This window comes from Bombina bombina, chromosome 2 (genome assembly GCF_027579735.1).
Source record: "Bombina bombina isolate aBomBom1 chromosome 2, aBomBom1.pri, whole genome shotgun sequence".
Taxonomy (NCBI): Eukaryota; Metazoa; Chordata; class Amphibia; order Anura; family Bombinatoridae; genus Bombina; species Bombina bombina.
Window position 1 is genome coordinate 959,248,157 of NC_069500.1, and position 18,257 is coordinate 959,266,413.

Consider the following 18,257-nt stretch of genomic DNA (forward strand, 5'->3'; position numbering starts at 1 on the left):
CAGACTAGTATACATATACCCTGTGAGCTTGTGCACATAGTCAATCAGATCTTGTTTCCCAGAAAGTGTGAATATAAAAAGACTGCAAAATTTGATGATGGAAGTAAATTGGAAAGTATCTTAAAACTGCATGCTCTTTCTGAATCATAAAAGTTTATTTTGACTTGAGTGTCCCTTTAAGCTAAATGAAAATCAGTTTACAAGAATAACAATATATGTGCACGAAGACACATTAAGATGTGACAACTTAAATGATGGATTATACAGATATTAATATCCTCAATGTTTGTAATGAAGACAGAGCCACCATGCTGTCTAAAGAGTCTGAAGCACTTCAGTGATGAAGCATCACTGTTCTTTCGGATGTCCTAGCGGATGTCTTAGGGGCTTTATGCAGCTTTCAAATGCTTCTCCTGTTGCCTTAATTTTGTTTTTATTTCTGCCCAATGAAATCACAAAGCCTTTAACACTAGGGAGCTGATTATTTCCATCACAGTAACAAAGTGAATAATGCCATTGTTTTCACAATTTCACTGGGAAGTAGAATATTTTACATAGGATAAAATTAAAAGATTGGAAAAAAGTTACTGCAAAAAGTGTGCCCACCCACCACCAAACAGATAGACAGACAGATAGATAAACACTTTGTTGAGTATAATTTCAAATAAAAAAATATAAGAGCCTTAAACCATTTTCTTCATTTTCTTCTGCCCTTGTTTCTCTTCAAAATTGTTAGTCTTTCTTTATAAATAAATTGTATGTTCTCAGGGCCCTGTAATTAATCGGTCTCGGTTTTCCCTATTTTGTCTTTATTGATTTACCTCTGTTTACACTGCAAAATATGCTAAAGCATTACAAATAAAGATAATACCAATATTAATACTAATAATAATATGTTTCTTCTTACCTACCATCTTTCTTCGCTTTTTTCCCTTTCTATTTTCCTTGTGGTTTTTTTCTTTTCCCTCATCTTTTTTCTTCCCTCCATTCTTCCTCTTTTCCATTCAATTTCCTTTCTTTATCTTCTATCTTTTCCTTTCTACACTCCTCCTTCATCTTCATCTTCTCTTTCATATCTTCTGGCTAGATTACTAGTTGTGCGTTAGGGTAAAAAAGCAGCGTTAAGAGATCCTAACGCTGCTTTTTTATGCCCGCTGGTATTACGAGTCTTGAAGGTTTAGGTGTACCGCACACTTCTTTGGCCTTACCGCAAAACAACTTACGTAAACTTTGTAAAATCTTTTTTCTATGGGACTTCCATAGCGCTGATATTATGAGTCTGTGCTGGGAGGCCAAAAAGTGAGCGGTACACCCTACCCTGTCAAGAGTCCTAACGCATTGAAAAGTCAGTAATTATGAGTTTTATGGTACAACGCTGTAGCATAAAACTCATAACTAAAGTGCTAAAAAGTACACTAACACCCATAAACTACCTATTAACCCCTAAACTGAGGCCCTCCCGCTCAGGACACCGCCGCGCCCCTACATTATATGTATGAACCCCTAGTCTGCTGACCCCAACATCGCCGACACCTACATTATATTTATTAACCCTTAATCTGCCACCCCCAATGTCGCAGCCAACTACCTAAACTTATTAACCCCTAATCTGCCGCCCCCAACGTCGCCGCCACTATAATAAACATATTAACCCCTAAACCGTCGCACTCCCGCCTTGCAAACATTAGTTAAATATTATTAACCCCTAATCTGCTGGCCCTAACATCGCCGCCACCTACCTACATTTACTAACCCCTAATCTGCCGTCCCCAACGTCGCCACCACTATATTAAAGTTATTAACCCCTAAACCTAAGTCTAACCTTAAACCTAACACCCCCTAACTTAAATATAATTTAAATAAATCTAAATAAATATTACTATCATTAACTAAATTATTCCTATTTAAAACTAAATACTTACCTGTAAAATAAACCCTAAGATAGCTACAATATAACTAATAGTTACATTGTAGCTAGCTTAGGTTTTATTTTTATTTCACAGGTAAGTTTGTATTTATTTTAACTAGGTAGAATAGTTATTAAATAGTTATTAACTATTTAATAACTACTAAGCTAAAATAAATACAAATTTACCTGTAAAATAAAACCTAACCTAAGTTACACTAACACTACACTATAATTATATATATATATATATATATATATATATATATATATAAATAAATTAACTAAATTAAATACAATTACCTACATCAAATTAAATTAGCTAAAGTACAAAAAAACAAACACTAAATTACAGAAAATAATAAACAAATTACAGAAATTTAAACTAATTACACCTAATCTAATAGTCCTATTAAAATAAAAAAAGCCGCCCCAAAATAAAAAAAACCCTAGCCTAAACTAAACTACCAATAGCCCTTAAAAGGGACTTTTGTGGAGCATTGCCCCAAAGTAATCAGCTCTTTTACCTGTAAAAAAAATACAAACAACCCCCCCCAACAGTAAAACCCACCACCCACACAACCAACCCCCAAATAAAATACTAGCTAAAAAAACCTAAGCTCTCCATTGCCCTGAAAAGGGCATTTGGATGGGCAGAAGTGGGCCTCCAGACGGGCAGAAGTCTTCATCCAGACGGCATCTTCTATCTTCATCCATCCGGCGGGGAGTGGGTCCATCTTCAAGACATCCGACGCGGAGCATCCTCTTCATCCAACGACTAAAACAGAATGAAGGTACCTTTAAGTGATGTCATCCAAGATGGCATCCCTTAGATTCCGATTGGCTGATAGAATTCTATCAGCCAATCGGAATTAAGGTAGAAAAAATCCTATTGGCTGATGCAATCAGCCAATAGGATTGAAGTTCAATCCTATTGGCTGATCCAATCAGCCAATAGGATTGAGCTTGCATTCTATTGGCTGATTGGAACAGCCAATAGAATGCGAGCTCAATCCTATTTTTTTGTTTAATTTAATTTAATGTAGGTAATTGTATTTAATTTAGTTAATTTTTTTAATTATAGGGTAGTGTTAGGTAGGGATGGGTGAATGTGTAAATTTTCGAATTTCGAATGTTAGAACGAATGTTATTACCGAAATTCGAATTATAAATCCGAATGTTGATAAGAACGAATGTTCTTAAAAATTCTATAATCGAATGCTATTTACAGTTTTCGAATTTGGAATTCAAATGTTTATAATTATATCGAATGTCCACATTCAAAATTTCGAATTTAACATTCTATTTAATAAATACTATTCAGAAGTTCAATAGCTCATGTGGTAGGGAGGGAATCTAGTAAATTGATACATAATAGATACAAATATATCATTTTGAATGTTTCTATATAGAATAATGCATAATTTGAATATTACATTTAAAGAAAGCATTAGAAATACTATTACAAACATATAAATTCAAATTTTTCGAATTCGAATATTGCATAATTCGAATATTACATTTAAAGAAAGCATTAGAAATACTATTACAAATCTGATGATACGAATATTTATTTAGATTTTTTTAAATTATATTTAAGTTAGGGGGTGTTAAGTTTAGGGTTAGACTTAGGTTTAGGGGTTAATAACTTTAATATAGTGGCAGCGACGTTGGGGGCAGCAGATTAGGGGTTAATAAATGTAGGTGGGTGGCGGCGATGTTAGGGACAGCAGATTAGGGGTTAATAATATTTAACTAATGTTTGCGAGGCTGGAGTGCGGTGGTTTAGGGGTAAATATGTTTATTATAGTGGCGGCGACGTTGGGGGCGGCAGATTAGGGGTTAATAAGTGTAGGTAGGTGGCGGCGACATTGGGTGTGGCAGATTAGGGGTTAATAAATATAATGTAGGTGGCGACGATGTTGGGGGCAGCAGATTAGGGGTTCATAACTATAATGTAGGTGGCGGCGGTGTCCGGAGCGGCAGATTAGGGGTTAATAATTATAATGTAGGTGTTGGCGATGTTGGGGGTGGCAGATTAGGGGTTAATAAGTGTAAGATTAGGGGTGTTTAGACTCGGGGTTCATGTTAGGGTGTTAGGTGTAAACATAAATTTTATTTCTCCATAGGAATCAATGGGGCTGCGTTAAGGAGTTTTACACTGCTTTTTTTGCAGGTGTTAGACTTTTTTTCAGCCGTCTCTCCCCATTGATTCCTATGGGGAAATCGCGCACGAGCATGTGACTTTAGCAGCGCTGGTATTGGAGTGCGGTAATGAGCAAAATTTTGCTCAATGCTCACTTCTTGTCTTTTAACAACGGGTTTCTGAAAACTCGTAATACCAGCGCTGTAGGTAAGTGAGCGGTGAGGGAAAACTGCTCATTAGCACCGCACAGCCTCTAACGCAAAACTCGCAATCTGGGCCTTCATTTCTTGCTCTCTTCATTCATCTCTTTCCTATATATTGATACAACACACTAACCCTGTTTTAAATTTGTTTAAAGTAATATGCAATTACGTAACCATACAATGCTCCAGCAACCACAGTTCTCCCGTCTTTTGTATATTTCATATTTAACAGATGTACTAAGACCAATGTTGTAACTAGGCATGAGCCGACAAGACCACAGCACTATTTGAGATGTGTTTTGCGATGTTCACAGTGTCCCCTTTAGGAATGTAGCATATGCTGTAAAGAACTCATACTTGTAACTCTGCAGTTCCTTGTTTGCAAAATTGAGCCCCTAATTAAGCTTTTTTAAGTGTCATTCACCAGCTGCTTTAGGAGAAAAAAGATGTGGGATGTCTTACTTTACATTGAATGAAAATATGCGTAACCAGCAAATGCTTAGGAGTTAGTTTTCATGAGTGAGTGATGAGAACTTAGATCTTTAAAAAAATCTCTGTCTTGGAGGCTGTTAATTGCATGAAACACTAGGGGGTTGACAATTGACATCAAAGTAATAAAGTGAACGATGCAGTCTTTTCAGAACTTCACTGGGAACTAGAGTATAATTTTACATAGGTTAAAATTAAAAAAAATGGAAGAAAGTTACTAAAAAAAGTGTGCCTATCTTAAAATCATTTAGAAATGTTCTCTTGTTTCAAAATGATTTACAGGAAGAGGAATAACTCAGTATGGATGATTTTTTAAGTACATGTAATGTATAGCTATCACAAAGCTAGACCAATCTACTGCAAAATATATTACATTAATGACCTATTTAGTTACTAATGCAAAAATAGAAAATAAAACACAAAATAACTATTACTTCCTGACTTTTATGTTGACTTTTAAATATGTCTGCAACAGTGATTCTCAACTAGCAAGTCAGAACACTCAAGGTTTTCACAGAAAATACCTGATGTAAAACAATCCCAAAGTTGCTAATTTAAGTTTCATTGGGCTTAGTTGGCTTTTTATTTGTTGCATTACATTTAAAGGTGTCACTGAAAACATACCAGCATATTTTTTTCTGTCAACCTGTTAACGTTAAAGTTTAGTAAATAAATTCATATTCATAATAGTCTTAATTGTTTTAACTTAATTACCTTAATATTTTTTCAAAGGCTAAGTTTGTGATGACTAGAAAAAGGTCCTTTAACTTAAAGGGACATTAAAGTAAAAAAGAAAATGCTCTGTTATGTTTGCAGCAGTGCACTACTAGGAGATAGCTAGTAAGCCAATCACAAAAGACAAATAAGCTGTCAGTAGTGCAGTAGGATATATTCATTTGGTTGTCAACAAAGGATTTCATGTCAACAAAGTACATTTGATAAAGTAAATTTAAAAGTGTCTTTAGAAAACGGCAAGGCTATGCAAATCTAGAGAAGTCTATTTTTCTTTTGCGATTCAGACAGAACATACCTTTAAAAAAAGTTTTCAATTTACTTTTATTATCAAATTTGCTTTGTTCCCATGATATTCTGTGTTTTAGAGATATCTAGGTAGGCATCTGGAGCACTACATGGCATGAATACATGAAATCTCACACATGAAACATAAACCTTGTGCAAAGTATAAATAGCAAGTACAACTATTAAGGGATTGAGCTTCAATCCTATTGGCTGATCCAATTAGCCAATAGGATTGAGCTCGCATTCTATTGGCTGTTCCAATCAGCCAATAGAATGCAAGCTCAATCCTATTGGCTGATTGGATCAGCCAATAGGATTGAAGTTCAATCCTATTGGCTGATTGCATCAGCCAATAGGATTTTTTCACCTTTAATTCCGATTGGCTGATAGAATTCTAACAGCCAATTGGAATTCAAGGGACGCCATCTTGGATGATGTCACTTAGAAGGAACCTTCATTCCAGAAGAGCCATCGTAAGAAGAGGATGCTCCGCGCCGGATGTCTTGAAGATGGACCCACTCCGCGCTGGATGGATGAAGATAGAAGATGCCGTCTGGATGAAGACTTCTGCCCGTATGGAGGACCACTTCTGCCGGCTTGGATGAAGACTTCTCCCGGCTTCGTTGAGGACTTCTTGCTGCTTGGATGAAGACTTCTCCCGGCTTCGTTGAGGATGGATGTCCAGTCTTCAAAACTGTAATTGGATCCTCGGGGGTTAGTGTTAGGTTTTTTTAAGGGTTTATTGGGTGGGTTTTATTTTTAGATTAGGGTTTGGGCACTTGAAAAAGAGCTAAATGGCCTTTTAAGGGCAATGCCCATCCAAATGCCCTTTTCAGGGCAATGGGTAGCTTAGGTTTTTTTAGTTAGGATTTTATTTGGGGCTTTGGTTGTGTGGGTTTTACTGTTGGGGGTTGTTTGTAATTTTTTTACAGGTAAAAGAGCTGATTTCTTGGGGTTTTTTATTTTGGGGGGGCTTTTTTATTTTGATAGGGCTATTAGATTAGGTGTAATTACTTTAAATATCTGATCATTTCTTTTTTTATTTTGTGTAATATAGTGTTTGCTTTTTTGTAATTTAGGTAACTGTATTTAATAAATGTAATGTATTTAATTGTAGTGTAAGGTTAGGTGTTAGTGTAAGACAGGTTAGGTTTTATTTTACAGGTAAATTTGTATTTATTTTAGCTAGGTGGTTAGTAAATAGTTAATAACTATTTAGTAACTATTCTACCTAGATAAAATAAATACAAACTTGCCTGGAAAATAAAAATAAAACCTAAGATAGCTACAATGTAACTATTAGTTATATTGTAGCTAGCTTAGGGTTTATTTTACAGGTAAGTATTTCGTTTTAAATAGGAATTTTTTAGGTAATAATTTTTATTTAGATTTATTTTATCTATATTTAAGTTAGGGGGTGTTAGGGTTAGACTTAGGTTTAGGAGTTAATAAATTTAGTATAGTGGCGGCGACGTTGGGGGCGGCAGATTAGGGGTTAATAAATGTAGGTAGGTGGCGTTGATGTTAGGGGCTGCAGATTAGGGGTTAATAATATTTAACTAGTGTTTGTGATGGGGGAGTGCGGTGGTTTAGGGGTTAATATGTTTATTATAGTGGTGGCGTTGTCTGGAGCGGCAAATTAGGGGTTACTAAGTATAATGTAGGTGGCGGTGATGTCGGGGGCGGCAGATTAGGGATTAATAAGTGTAAGATTAGGGGTGTTTAGACTCGGGGTTCATGTTAGGGTGTTAGGTGTAAACATAAATTTTGTTTCCCCATAGGAATCAATGGGGCTGCGTTACTGAGCTTTATGCTGCTTTTTTGCAGGTGTTAGGCTTTTTTTCAGCCAGCTCTCCCCATTGATGTCTATGGGGAAATGGTGCATGAGCACGTAAAACCAGCTCACCGCAGCTTTCAGCAGCGCTGGTATTGGAGTGCGGTATGGAGTACAATTTTGCTCTATGCTCACTTTTTGCCTGTTAACGCCGGGTTTTTGTAAACCTGTAATACCAGTGCTGTAGGTAAGTGAGCGGTGACAATAACTTGCAAGTTAGAACCGCACCGCTCATAACACAAAACTCATAATCTAGCCGTTTATTTGAAAAAGAAGGCATCTAAGCTTTTTTGGTTCAGACTGCTGGACATCACTTTTTTATTGGTGGTGCAAGAACAACCCAGGTTGTTCACCAAAAATGGGCCGGCATCTAAACTTACAGTCTTGCATTTCAAATAAAGACACCAAGAGAATGAAGAAAATTTGATAATAGGAGTAAATTAGAAAGTTGCTTAAAATGTTATGCTCTATCTGAATCACGAAAGAGAAAATGTGGGTTCAGTGTCCCTTTAATAGAGTAGAAGCTGAATGAATTTTCCAAAAAAAAAAAATGCCTAAACAAGGGGTTTTCAGTAGTTCAAAACATTTTTCATAAAAAAAATGTTTTCATCATTTTAAAGGAACAACAATATTATATCCAACAACTGTTCTTGAGATAACTAAGAACTACTCACTAAAAAATATTCATATATGCTAAACCATATATAAATGAAATTTTATAAACCCTGAAACACCATATTGTTTAACCAAAAGAAGCTTATTCTGGAAGTTTCTATAATATGAATAAAAGGAGAAATCAACCACAAGCCTTACCCTGCTACACATCTGTTCATAATTGGCTTAAGAAGAGATGATAAGATAAGGACTGCAAAACAGTGAAGAGTTTTCAAACAAAACAGTCGTGGATAGCTGTGTATACTCCTGTAGAAAATCCTGATTGGTTTCTCCAAATAAAGCAAATGGTGGATAAAGATTGGTTACTGAAAAACTGTCTTAGCAAACAAAGTCATAATGCAATGAAAGCATTTTAAAACTACCCAGTTTGTTAGCGTGTTGCAAGACTGTAGACTATGTTGTAAATACAGGTATACCTCACTTTACAGCGCTTCGCTAATACAGCGCTTTGTGGAGCTGAAGTTCAACCTTTAAAGGATTTTGAAACAGTGCTGTAATCATCATGAGATTGTGAGAAAAGTGACTGGCGCCATTTTGTTATGCAATTTGTGTTTCAGTGCTATAGTCTGGCAAATTTTACTACAGTAATTGTCACTATTTTACAGGTACAGTATTTATTGAATACTAATTGAATACTGTGCTGTGCTAGTGTTAAACTAAATGTAGCACTATTGCACTCCTAATATATGTTAGTTCAAACTTGTCTTTTTTCTTTGCATAAATGTTTTGTAAATGTTCTATTTATTTAGACCATAAAGTTGTTTTTTTGTTTTTTTTTTTAAATGTATAGTTTTGCTTATTTATATTTATATTATCCTAACCAAGCCCCAAAGTTTTATGAGAATACAGTCAGATACCTACTTCAGCTTGCTCCTGTTTATGTAAAGGGTCTATTCATATGCAAAAGAAGGGGGAGGGGGGAGTGTCTTATTTCCCACTTGCAGTGGGCTTTCCAGCTACCTTTTCAACAGAGCTAAACTGAGAGCTTCTAAGTAAGTTTTTAACAGATTTAATGCTGGATTTATTTATCAGTATCTGTGCATATTATTATTTATAGTAGTGTCTATTACATGCAATTATATGAAAATTAGTGAATACTGTTCCTTTAAGGCGGTTTTCACTTTACAGCGGAGCTCCAGTCCCTAACCCGCTGACCCACACAGACGGTTTATGTATTTTATTGAAAGATCAGCACATGCATCCTTAGTGCTAGAAAATTGATTTAACCTATACCTCTAAGTGAGTGTTAATGATTTAGAGATTAAATGCCCAGCCTAATGTTTTGTGATTCTTTGGCAATGTAAAAATGACCACAATTAACCTTCCACGATAACCTTATCAAACTACCAGAAGTCTTGCCTACATTCTATGGAAGCAATAGTCTAAGAGTCATTGGGGCATATTTATCAAGCTCCATACAGAGCCTGAAGATCCGTGTAAAGGCGTGCCGGAAACAGACGTTATGTCCACCTGCTCTGAGGATGCGGATAGAAATCACCAGAAATCAACCCGATCGAATACGATTGGGTTGATTGACACCCCGTGCTAGCAGCTGATTGGCCGCAAATCTGCTGAGGGCGGCATTGCACCAGCAGTTCACAAGAACCGCTTGTGCAATGATAAATGCTAAGAGCGTATGCGGCTGGGACCCATGGTAAGGTTCCCAGAGGCAGTTGCGGCGCCCGAGGCTCTGATTAGAACAGAGCACTCTGGAACGTATCTGCCCTCGGCCGAAATCGGAACATTCTTTAGCTTTCTGTTAAAATCTGACAGCGCTCAACCTTGTGTCTGTAGCTCCTAGTATTGTGGGTACCAGCGCCCCCAAAAAGGTGAATGTAGTGCTAAAAATAAATACACAGAGCGCCTCCTAAAAGGCTAAGACACTAGTAGTGACAAGATTATTTAAATAAAAAATATATTGAAATTCTATAGGGGTATATAAAATATATTTTATAAGCTACTTATAGCTAAAATATACAAACAAGATACAAAAGTGGATCCACTTATAATTAACAATAAAATATGCATATATCTATATAAAAAACAATACAATTGTGGTTAAAAACCACAACAATATACAATCTTAATCACAAAATAAATTACAATAAAACAGCTGTTGATGGTTGGATAAAAAATAAATATAAAAACATCAATTTACTGAGTAGGTGTCCATAAATATGTAGGTCCCAAACTTTAAATTCTTTCCAGAGAGTGAATGTCCAATATGAAGATTCTATTTTAAAACAGTTATCCTTATATATCCCTCGATAAACGGTGAAATGATGAAGTGTGTAAAAAAGAAAAACGTAGTGGTTTTCAAATCAAATTTCAAAAATTATTGTGAATATCCAAAAAATCCTGAAAAGATGATGTGATGAAGTGGGCGTGAATAATCAAAAATGTGTGTACACAAAAATGAAAAAAGAAAAAGGAAAAAATGTAAAAAAATAATCCAAATGAATATTTAGGATGTGTTAAAGTGAATAACACACTTATAAAGTGACCCTTATGTGAATACAAGATGTGAAGAGATGCTCCTAAAAAGTTATTCCTGTGTGTAAACGATGAAAAAATACAGAAATGGATCCTATGTCTCAGGGATCAATTCATTCAAAGATATACCTGTAATAAAACAAATATAACATAGTGCAAAACTGCTATTCAAACTTAGTCAGTAATTGAAAAGAAGCTTACCATATATGTCAACGCGTTTCGGCCCTAAGAACTGACATATATGGTAAGCTTCTTTTCAATTACTGACTAAGTTTGAATAGCAGTTTTGCACTAAGTTATATTTGTTTTATTACAGGTATATCTTTGAATGAATTGATCCCTGAGACATAGGATCCATTTCTGTATTTTTTCATCGTTTACACACAGGAATAACTTTTTAGGAGCATCTCTTCACATCTTGTATTCACATAAGGGTCACTTTATAAGTGTGTTATTCACTTTAACACATCCTAAATATTCATTTGGATTATTTTTTTAAATTTTTTCCTTTTTCTTTTTTCATTTTTGTGTACACACATTTTTGATTATTCACGCCCACTTCATCACATCATCTTTTCAGGATTTTTTGGATATTCACAATAATATTTGAAATTTGATTTGAAAACCACTACGTTTTTCTTTTTTACACACTTCATCATTTCACCGTTTATCGAGGGATATATAAGGATAACTGTTTTAAAATAGAATCTTCATATTGGACATTCACTCTCTGGAAAGAATTTAAAGTTTGGGACCTACATATTTATGGACACCTACTCAGTAAATTGATGTTTTTATATTTATTTTTTATCCAACCATCAACAGCTGTTTTATTGTAATTTATTTTGTGATTAAGATTGTATATTGTTGTGGTTTTTAACCACAATTGTATTGTTTTTTATATAGATATATGCATATTTTATTGTTAATTATAAGTGGATCCACTTTTGTATCTTGTTTGTATATTTTAGCTATAAGTAGCTTATAAAATATATTCTTTAGCTTTCTGTCTGTCGGCCAAATGTCCGTCTGCCAAATGTCCTTCTGCATTTTGTCAGAGCACCGCATTTACATACTAGTCTGGGACTATATAGTGTTAGAATTAACCACCATCTAGCTCCGATTTCATTGTATTGTACATGTGTTTATCATTTTACCTTTATATCCTCTGAAGAAATACAGATGTACAAAGTTGTTCACAAAATTTCAATCAATACAAGTAAAATGGAATTCTTGCATGCGACTGCTGTTTTGGTTTACTGATAAGAACTTTACTTAGATTAAACAATGCTATCTATAAATACCCTTAAAATGTGCCAAATGGTGTATTTGTATCTAATAATCAAATGCAATTTATTGTATGTGTTTCTTACACTTTCATTTTTTTTCTTTTCATTTTTTATATTATCTTTTGCCTGAATCAAACAATAACAAAATACACCATAAAAACAGATCATTACATATTTGGAATCATTCTTTTTATTATTATAGTTGATGGATTTGAAATGTGACATTGATAAAGTAGGAAACAGAAAACAAACAGTGAATTCCTTGCATGAAACTGATCATCTTTTATATTTGAACTATTTAATTCTTACATTTCAGTACAAGATAAATACTTGCAGAGTCTACTGTTGATACACATGTGATAAGGTAAAGTTCCTTAAAGGGCTATTGTGGTCAGAATTTAAATGCACATTGATTATTGACATATTCGAATAGAAACATATTTGCAATATACATGTATTGGCAAAAATGCTTCTAGTAAAAGTTATCACTGCTTTTGTGATAGCATTTTTCTTTGCACGTGCATGTGAGGCATAGCTAGATATTCTCAGTGCACCAGCATTTTAAATACTGCAGCTTCTCAGAGAGCAAAGGGGGCTTGTATCATAAAAACAATTACAGTGAGGGAAAAAATATTTGATCCCCTGCTGATTTTTTACGTTGGCCCACAGACACAGAAATGATCAGTCTATAATTTTAATGGTAGATTTATTTGAATAGTTAAAGACAGAATAACAACAAAAAATCCAGAAAAACGCATTTCAAAAAAATCTTGCTGATTGATAGGGGATCAAATACTTATTTTACTCATTAAAATGCAAATCAGTTTATAACTTTTTTGAATTGTGTTTTTCTGGATTTTTTTGTTGTTATTCTGTTTCTCACTGTTCAAATAAACCTACCATTAAAATGATAGACTGATCATTTCTTTGTCAATGGGCAAACGTACAAAATCAGTAGGGGATCAAATAATGTTCTCCCTCACTGTATCAAACAGAGTCATTACCAGATGCCACAGACACCTTAGGCTCTCTGAGCAAGTGCTGTGTTTAACCCCTTGAGTGCTAATGACCGCTCTGAGCCGTCACAGAGTTTCCCACTCTGGTGCTAATGACGGCTCGGAGCCGTCACTAGCACTCTCCCAACTTGAGGGAGATCTGGGGGCTCCCATCCGCTCCTACCCCGGCGATCAGTGATGCATAATGAAAGGCATCGCCGGGGCTTCCGTTTTGCTTGGTGACATCATGCGCAATGAACATGATGATGTCACCGTGCAACTTTATTTAACATTAACCATGTTAAATATAGGAGCAGGGGGCATGCTGCTTAGAAGCATGCCTAATCGCCTAACCTTTCCAACGGTGTAAGTCTTGGGGAAATAAATTTAAAAAAAGTAAGAAAACCTTAGCATCCAGGTGGGAAAGTGCTTAGCACTCAAAGGGTTAAAATGCTGGTGCACGGTGCATACTTAAATACACTTTGGAAACAGTTGTAGCTTTTATTAGAAGCATTTTTGCTAATACATGTATATCACAAAAATGATTCTAATCTAAACTGAAATGCATCCATGTGGATTCTAATTTTGGCTGGAATGTCCCTTTAATCAGGAACCTCCTCACTATTGTTTTCATTGCGCATGAATGTTTATATTTAGTGCTCCATAACCTGGACAAACCTTTTAGCAAGCAATAAAGTTTAAAAAAGCAAAAACAAGAGCAATATTAGTAGTCAAAACAAAGATCAAAAGTACAAAACATCTGTTGATCTATTGAATCACCTGATGCTTAATGTCTGACTGAGAACAACAGGCTGAAGTAAAATAGTATGAAATTATAATTTTCATATTTAAAAAAAGTTTTTTAATATGCATTTACTGAGCATTTTACAGGTTTCACGCTCCATTGAAGTCTATGGGAGAATATGTGAACCCTTTGGGTTTTTGCTTGCACTTAAACTTTTTACTTTCAACTTGTAATACGAGCGCAATACGTGCGAAAAAAAAGCCTCCGTCTAGCGAAGTTAATGCTTGAGCTCAAATTAGCGTTCCACTCATAATCTAGCCCCAAGTTTCTAGAAGGATCACAATGCAGTATTGCTAAGTTTGTAAAAACCCATTGTGGCCAAAGAGTTTTCAACCAAAAAGCTCCTGAAAATTAGCTTTTGTGTGTTAAAGGGACAGTTCACTGTAAAATTGTTTTTCCCTTAAAGGGATAGTAAACCCCAAAATATTCTTTTATGATTCAGATAGAACATACAATTTTAAACAACTTTCCAATGTAATTCTATAATCTATAAAAAATTTCTTCATTCTCTTGTTATCCATTGCTGAAGGGACAACATTGCACTACTGACAGGAAGCTGAAAATATCTATTTAGCCAATCACAAGAGACAAATGTGTGCAGGCACCAATTGGCAGCAGCTCCCACTAGTGTATGATATGTTTGTATTATTTTTTTAACAAGGGACACTAAGAGAACGAAGCATATTGGAAAATAGAAGGGAATTTAAATGTGTCTTAAAATTACATGCTCTATCTGAATCATGCAAGTTTAATTTTGACTTTCCTATACCCTTTAATGTGTTCCCCTTGACTTGTTATATCAGCTGCAGCATATAAAATGTATGAGAAATTGCTCATTTATGCTTCTTTTTTTAAAACAAAATAGCTGGATTTGCTCTTTGAAACCACAGCCCATCAAAATAGTATTGGCTTGCTGATAGATCAGAGCTCGTTATCTTTTCACTAAAATGCTTCCCTTTCTTATCTCTGTACAATACTTAGAAAGAACAATTGAAAATGAACATTTTAGAGCTTTATCTCCTCCACCTCCCACTGTGAGTGTAATTTCTTCTGCTGGCTGTGTTTACAAATGTGTCAACAGCCTATACCTATGTATAGAAACTTTCAGTATAGGTAGGGATACTACAGGCTACATCAGCTATTTCAAATTCCAATATAAAGGCTAATGAGCTATTTGTAAACAATTTAATACACTCTAGCAGGTAAAATAGATAATTGGAAACAAAAACTACCCCTTTAAGTACCTCTTTTCGAAAAAATACAAACTGGAAGGTCTCCCAAAACTGACAAACAAAATAGGCCATTCACACCTCTTATGGTTACAGGAATATGAATGCTCAATCCATGTTACAAGTTGATTAATGTAGGCACAGGCACTTTGAAAGGCACTCTCGTGACCATGTTTTGAATTAGTATGCATGGAAGTGCATTCCCTATAAAAACACATTCACAAAGGTGCAATCTTGTTTAAAGGTCTCTTAGGAAGATACAAAGCAGCAAGGAACCGGGGTCACAATTTACAGTTTAAAGAATTTTGAAATCCAGTAAAAAATATATTTTAATTATTTTGCAATAAAACTCATAGTTGCCATTTTGTTTTCAGTTCACACCAAAATGGAAACAGTGATTTAACAAACAATATAAATTAATATTGTTTAAACCAATACACATAGTCAACACATCTATGCATGTATATGTAAATAAAAATGTATATGTACCTATTGTGTAGCTGTTGATTCTATACAGACCCTCCAATAATGAATTGATACCACACATCTTAATAAACGACTAGAGGTTTCAAATTCTATAAGCTAAAACTGGGTTCGAAAAGATGTGGAAAAGTGAATCGAAAATGTATTCTGATCATGGAAAACATTTCAGTTCCATAGGGAAAATAGGACTTTTATCAAATATCCAAAAACCCTTTCACGAGTGCAGGAATCAGCTGAAAACAAACTATTATACCATGCCAAATTAAAAAGTAGCCTATATAGCCCAAAAAAGAGCCAGAAATGACAGATTGTGATTGAAGCCATAATTATAAGCACGCTACAGTGCAATGATAAAATGTTCCAACATATTTTATTTGTGTACCGTACCTTTTTGTCCCTTTAATGCAATTTTCCTTTTATCCCAAGTTATAAAAAATAATAATAACAATAATAATAATGATCATAATAATTGATGTTTTGTATTGAACCTTCTCTCTATTACTTTTTGTTTCAATGGTAATTAGTAACTTGACTTTTTGAACTTATCCAGCAAATTTTTCCTTTTCTTCTAGCTTACCATAAATTACATTATAAATAGATGGTTTAAAATTGTATAAATTACTGACTAATAAAATGACCATACAAAATGGAAGTTGTTTGCAGTTGATTAAACCATTCACTTGCTCAGTAGATGAATGCAAAGTTTTCAAAAGTCAGCAGGAAATTCTCAGAGGATTAACATTTATTATTGCACTTTGAAAATAAATTCTGAAGTTAGCTTCAGAGTACAGGTGTGAAATTGATATTCTAACACCCTCTCATCAATTGAATCATCATGTAGAATGGGTATTACCAGTGGAAGCTATTAACCTTATTTATATCTTACTTATTTACACTAATGTAACATTTTAATTTTTTTTCGCACAACTGGTTAAAACATTTACAATTTAAAGGGACACTGTATTGTAAAATTAGTTTCTCTTGTATATGTTTTTAATGACTTGTTTAAACAGCTGCAAAGTATTATACACATGGGATGTTACATTTTTAGGTTTATGTTTTAGTATTTAAAATAGCTGTTTTTTCTCATTGGGACACTCACCTATTGTTCTCATGCACATACCCACTCAAATATACTGAACTTGCAGCAAGAGCAGAAATTATTATCTACTCTTTCTCTATATACACAAAGGCCACTACTTAGGTACAAACATTTTCATTATGGGTGGTGGTGTCAATAAGAAAAAAAACAGCTATATAAATTTCAAGAATATTTTTCTATCATTTAACTCTGAACTGAAATAGTTGATTTTCTAAAATCCACTGAGTTTATATAAAGTAATGGGCACCGTTATATTTTAGCTTAAAGGATTACTTTCTGTTATAATTTTTAAGCTAAACAACTAACATATTAAAGTTAATAAACATTAATTAAAACCTACTGACCTATATTTTCTCCAAAACGAAGTTTCATAACGTTCTAAAAGTTATTTCTTTTATTCGCTGATGATGTCACGTTATCCTGCCCACTATTTTCAGCACTGCATGTTCAAAATACTTAAACCAATAACTTTGTGTTTAAAGCGCCATTTTGAAACCTAGGTATTGTAAACGGATTGGTACAGAGCAAAGGATACCCACGGAGTGGGTTTGGAAAACAATTAAATTTGCAGACAAGATTTCTGATATACGGTAGAGATATGTTAATGAAATGCTATTGATAAAAAGCGTATTTGGGGTAGTTAGTTAGTAACAGGCATAGAAAATATTTACTTACAGTGGCCCTTTAAGTTTCCAAGAGACTTTCCAAGCAAGACTACAGTATATAGAACATAGGACTGCATAAAGATTAATAGAAAACTAGTTCAAACATAGCGGTGCCCACATACTTATTTATGAAACCTAAACCTTTACACTTATATTTACAATAGATAAACAACTAATATAATTGTAGAAATACATCAAAATATTATGCTAAGGTTAATATTTGCTTTTAATACTATGTATAACATTTATTTAGGGTTTAACATCCTTTTAAGTATATTTAACCCATTGGATGCCAGACAGATCATGCACACAAAAAACAGAAACCACATGCTTAATTTACATGTTCTTATGTCACTTTTAATAAGACAGGCAAGGATGAAAAATTACTAGGAAGGTAACATATTTTATTTCTGGATCCTACTTTGTTGTATTATAACACATCTTTTTATAGGTATCTCCCTATTGGCTCCTAAAATTCTCTCTGGCTCACAAATCTAGTTAGTGCCTTAGTTTTAGATAATTTTCTCCACCTCCACTGATATGTAAGATGATAAATGCTCTATTTAAGAAACAGTTTTCCCATAAGTAGTATAGTGTTTATGAATTATATAGTGAATCTCTGTTCCAATTTTTTTTTTTTTTTTTACCATGTTTTAGTTTTTATACAGGGCTTTATATTTAAGAATATACTGTATATAAATGAGGGATGAGGGATCCTCATATCTTTATCATGTAAATATTACAAATGATTGTAAGAATCACAGCTTATATGTTGTAGTGAAGATAACAAAATACAGATACAGTGACAAAGTTGCACACCTGCATAGACTTTCACAAAATATTGCTGGTACTAAGAAGGCATAAAACGAGCACAGCAATTTGTGCATAAGAGACATTTGAAGTTATAGTAAAGTTTAAACGAC

The 18,257-nt window shown here is 34.2% G+C and overlaps 1 protein-coding gene across 1 annotated transcript in view; it reads right to left on the reverse strand.

The window, feature by feature from the left end:
* The window catches only part of UNC5C (unc-5 netrin receptor C), a 555,959-nt gene that overhangs the window by 453,193 nt on the left and 84,509 nt on the right, over positions 1–18,257 (reverse strand). The window lies entirely within an intron of this gene.